Genomic DNA, 6,000 nt, shown 5'->3' on the forward strand with positions numbered 1-6,000 from the left:
GTCGTGCGACGCCGTACCCAAACGAAATTTACGTCCTTTTTTCCCACAAACAGAGCTTTCTTTTGGTGGTATTTGATCACCTGTGCGATTTTTACTTTTTGCGCTATAAACAAAAAAAGAGCGTTTATTTTGAAAAAATAACAATATTTTTAACATTTTTTTATATGAAATTCCCCCCCAAAAAAATGTAAAAATCAAATTTTTTTTACATTTTTGGCCAATTTGTTTTCTGCTACCTATGTTTGGTAAAAAAAAATCGCAATAAGCGTATTTTGATTGGTTTGCGCAAAAGTTATTGCGTAAACAATCTAGTCCCTTACTAACTAAGGGAAAGATTTCTGTCATTTTTGGTGTTTTTTTTTTAACGCGTAATGGCGGTGATCTGCAATTTTTTTTGCGGGACTGCGACATTGCGGCGGACAGATCGGACCCTTGACTGACATTTTTGACACTTTTGGGGGTACCAGTGACATTACTGCAGTAATCAGTGCTATATATATGCACTGTTACTGTAAAAATGACACTGGCAGTGAAGGGGTTAATTTTATTGGAGAGGGAGGGGTTAATATATGCCTGGTGCTTACTGACTTGTGGGGGGGGGGAGGTGACTTTGTGAGACAGGGACAGATCGGATGTCCAGCTATGCTGAACACTCCGATCTGTCAGTCCCTGTCACTTAGGAGATCCGCCCGCTCTGTTTACACAGGCGGGCGGATCTCCTCACTCGATCGCCACTGCTCCTCCCCTGGCCCGACTCCCGCTGTGAATGAAAACAGTGGGAGCGCGCCTCCGGCGGCGCGCGAGCGCCGCCTACAGGGGATCGTGTCACTTTGCCGCAGTACGCTCAATGTGAGCGGTGGGCAAGTGGTTAATGACCAGGCCATATTTTGCAATTCGGCACTGCGTTAATTTAACAGACAATTGCGCTGTTGTGCGATGCTGTGCCCAAATAAAATTGATGTCCTTTTTGCTCCACAAATAGAGCTTTCTTTTAGTGGTATTTGATCACCTCTGCAATTTTTATTTTTTGCGCTATAAACAAAAAAAACTATTCTGAAAAAAAAACAATATTTTTCACTTTCTGCTTTATAACATTCTCAAAAAAAAATTAAAATTAAAAAATCAAAATGTTTTAACATTCTAGGCCAATTTGATTTCTGCTACATATTTTTGGTAAAAAAAAAAAAAAAAAAAAAATTGCAATAAGCGTATTTTGATTGGTTTGTGCAAAAGTTATCACGTCTACTAACTACAGGAAAGATTTGTCTTTTTTTTTTTACTGGTAATTGCGGCGATCTGCGATTTTTAGCAGGACTGCTACATTGCAGCAGACAGATCGGACCCCTAACTGACATTTTTGACACTTTTGGGGGGGACCAGTGACATTACTACAGTAATCAGTGCTAAAAATATGCACTGTTACTGTAATAATGACAGTGGCAGGGAAGGGGTTAACACTGTGGGTGATCAAGGGGTTAAATGTGAGTCTAGGGGAGTGATTCTAACTGTGGGGGGGGGGCGTGGCTTGTGAAGTGATCATAGAGACCTGTGTTCCTATATAGAAGGATCATAGGAGCTCTGTGATCATTCCCGGGAGAAGAACGGTCACCTGTGTTTACAACAGCCGACCGTCCTCTCTCAGCGGGGAACGATCGCGGGTGTCAGGCGGCAATCAGAGCCGCCTGCCCCGTGCATTGGAGTTCCCTCTGCCAAGTGTGGGCGGGAGTGCGCCGCCGGAGGCACACACTCACCCCCTAGCTGCCGGTGTGTGCGACCTAGACCTACGTCGGTTTGCAACCTAGACCCATAGACCTACGTCGGTTTACGCAGGAGGGCCGCACTGCCACAGTAAAAAGGCGGCAGGTGGTCGGCAACCGGTTAAATAATCCAGTTAGATTTTGGGCTTTCTATCCCTCCGTAGCCTGCAGCTTGATTCCCCACCATCACCATCCTGACGACCACCAGAGCTGCAGTAGCTGAATGGAAAACCTCTCACATGACTGCACTTATGTGCGTTACCCAGCAAGGTACTGGTTCCGGATGCTTCTAAAGATTTCTCAGCACTCAGGTAGAAGCATCCACATTATTCCCAATCCCCCAGCTGCTGGTAACTCTGAGTTGTTTCAGAACTAAAAGATGGATTACTCAAAAAGCATGATACCAAAGTGATAAGGATAAATGCCTGCTTTTACTACATATGTTTGGGCTACGATATATACAGTACTGTGATGACAGAGTCTCTTTATTCACCCTTAAACGAAAAATAAGGTGTTATTTTTGGGGGAAGACCTTGTTAAAAAAGAAAATAGTAGTACAAAAATTAAAAAAAAAAACTGTATAATAGATACATTTATTTTACAATATTTTACTAGAAAGTGTAAACTTGCAGTATAGATCATTTTCAAAAATCTGCAATAAATTTTTTACAAGTTTGTTTTTGAACTGTGCTTTTTATTTGCTTTCATTTTATTTATTTATTTACAAATGTGCTATCGTAATTAGCTGTTTCAGGATTTTCATCTAGCAGTGTATAAATCTGGTAGTCATTTTGTGGGCTTAGCCTACGTTCACATGTTGGCATAGCGGATCGCGGGCAGAATCACCGCGATTCTGCCCGCGATCCGGAAATCATTGCAAATCGCGGGACGCCTGTGCGTTGCCGTTGATTTGCAATGGCACCCCAAATGCTGTGATTTCCGGATCCGCTACGCCAACATGTGAACGTAGCCTTAAGCAATGTCCACTCTAGCACTTAACTACATTGTCTGAAGCAGCTTTGCGATGGTGTTCTCCACTGTGAACAGAAAATAAAAGGATTGGCAAGAAAGTTCTTGCTATAGTTTGGTGAAACTTATTTCAGTGGATAATAACATTATTAATACAGGGATGTGACAGCTCACATAATATACTCACAGGCTGCTTTTGCCTTATAGGGATTAAAAGGGATGCACTCCATTTTTGTTTTGTCAGGACCCATGTGTTAATTTCCTGGGTCCCAGATTTTGGACGCTAAACACATTGTTTCTGATAAAACTCAGAACTTAAGGTAATGTGATTTTAAAAGTTGAGTGTGGACCCTGACTCAGTTGTCCACATGTGGGCTTGTAAGAACAAAAACAGATTGAAAAGGGCCAATCTCAGGCAAAGAAGGGGTTCAGTGTACATGGGCCACCTTAAAGTGCCTTTACCTAATTTCTCTGCACTCAATAACTACCATAGCCCTGATCATTAGCCAGTACTTCTGGGTATTGGGGAACATTTTACACTCCCAATAGCTCAACAGGTGATGTCTGTGGGGCCCAAACATTGCAACATTTTGGGTAATGGAAATAGGGCGTGAGCATCATTAGAGGAGCCCTAGGCAGTGTGGTGTGGCCAGGGAGTATAGCCCCTTAGGAATGAAAGTGGCCATGGCATACATGGAGAGGAACTGACAAGGACTGTGTCAGGGGGTAGGCAGGACTACTGGATTATCATATTAAGTTTAATCTCAGGCTGTCTGTGCTCAAGTAGGTGGGGGATTTAATAAGGGACAACTTCAATAAAAGGTAAAGTTATTTTTTAACCTTTTTTCAGTCAAGGCACCCTTTAGAATTGCAGCCAAACCTGGAACACACTAGTCTGAGGGCTTATTCACACAAGAAAGTGCGTCCGAGTGCTTTTTTGCATGTTCCTGTGTGCTGCTTTTTTTTATTGTGCAGCTCCTGAATCATGCAAAAAAGGTGCTGGTATGATTTTTATATCACACCCCACCAAAATGCATGGTACTATGGTATCATGCAATTTAGTGGAGCAAACTTACATACAATTGGTGGATGCATGGGGGTGCCATTAAGAATTACTAGCACTCATGCACATCTGCAAAAGGCATCGCATTCCTGTGCGGTGCTGGAACATGTGCAATCTCACACACGTTACCACACTGCACCTAGTATGAAAAAGCTCAGTAGTTTGTAAGGCAGAATTAAGTGGTCTGTAGGTTGTAAATCCACCCCCCCCCCCAAAAAAAAAATCACCTCTTCTAGCACCCTACACACACACACACACACACACACAAAAACTCCCCCAGCAACAACATTTCCCATCCTACCACATCCCTCTTATCAGAGTAGTGACTACAGCAGAGAGTAGGTGAGAGCCTATGAGGAGGTGCTCTCTCCTTCCTTTTTTTTTTTTTCCAAACAAGTGTTCTCTTCTTCCTGTCTGTATGCAGTAGATAGCACAGAACTTTCAGATCAGGACTGTACAGAGTTTGAAAATCGCCCCCTCCCATAATTATGACTGCCAGGACATGAGTAGCCTGGAGAGAAGATAGGGGAAGTTAGTCAAGCCCTGTTCAGTCCGGTCATGAAAAAGGGTTCTTTTGTTAATTTTTGTGTACAGGAAGGTTTAGAGAGCATATCTTGCACCTCTTCTCGGCTCTCTCTCCTCCTCTATACTGTTATCTGTACTCATGTAGGCAAAACTGAAAGCTCTGCAAGCCATCTGACCTGTCCTTAGCAACCAATGATGTCATTGGTTGGTATAACACAGGCAGGCGGCTTTCAGAGCTTTTAGACAGGTAGTTCTAAGGGGGGGGGGGGGGGGAGCCATGTGACTTGTGAAGACACTCTGGCTGCACTCCTTGAATGCAAGTTTGGGAAGCAGAGTAGAGCGACTAGAAGGATGCAGCTTTTACAGGATCTCAAGTGAACAGTTTCTGGACTAGTTCAATGTATTCTCATATTCCCCTGTGCTACATTTATGTACACTAATATGTTTATGACAAAAGAGGCTTTAGTACTAATTTAGGACAGCTCATATCTCCCTCCAATTTTAGGCAAAGCATGTGTTTAGCAGCTTAATATGTAAATAGTTCTTCTTACTTAATACTGTTTCCAGATAATATCCCAAGATGTATAAAGTTCCATTCCTGTATGCCTTTTTTTTCTACATAACCTAACCTATTGCCTGTCTTTCTACACAATTTGGGGATGGAAAAGCTTTTTGGAATGCAGAAGCCGTGTACATGAATTTCAAGAAAAAAAGAAATTCACAAGCATTTGGATGTGGGCCTGTTTACATAAAATTATTATTTTATCTTTTAATTGCAGCTGTGATGTAAACACAATGGAGGCTGCCATTTTGTATGCTAAACTAATATTACTGAAAATGCAGCTTATCAATTACCGATTCACTCTTTGTTTACGCTGTTCGTTCCCAAGCCTCCATTTACATACATTGCCTCGGGCACGGCTGGAGGAAACAGCCAGCAAAATGATGCCAGACTGATTTCAAAATGCCAAATGGTAGAAATGGTAATTCAGTTTGACAGGTGTGCTTTAAGAAAACTTTATACACTATTATCTAAATTCTTAACAATTATTCTGTAAAGGTGTGGGTGTTTTCAGAATGATTCAGTACATAGCTTAGTGTTTTTCTTGCAAAAAAAAATGTCCTTTTTCCCACCTAAATACAATGTGCTCAGAAGCCTTGTTTTGCCCATTATTACCCAGCATTTCCCATCTTCTTTAGATATGACTTAATAAGCAAATGTTTTTTGTGTGAAGATCAAAAACACTTCAAAATCACAGAATAATCCATGTTAGCAATAGATAGTGTTCATCACCAGTCCAGAGCCATATTTGGCTTGATTGTTTTGGAGATTAAACTGTTAGGAAAGATGATATGCCATCGTCACTGCTGCCATTCTTTATGTACTTTGTGGCTAACATTATGTGGTTCACAACTAAATCTCCTAGAGCAGGGCTTCCCAAACTTTTTTGGGCCGAGACCCACTTTTGAATACAGTTACTTTTCAGGATCCACTTGCTTGTAATTGAATATTGTAAAGCGCTACAGAATTTGTTGGCCCTATATAAATGCAAATAATAATAATGCATATTTTAAAGGGAGGGGGATGTTAAATTAAAAATATCAATTTACTACTTTTCAATTTATTATTGAATACACTTGGCAGATGTTCTAAGTGAGGGGTCAGAAACCTGTGGCATGTGTGGC

Source organism: Pelophylax lessonae, assembly GCF_965119305.1.
Source record: "Pelophylax lessonae genome assembly, chromosome: 6".
Lineage (NCBI taxonomy): Eukaryota > Metazoa > Chordata > Amphibia > Anura > Ranidae > Pelophylax > Pelophylax lessonae.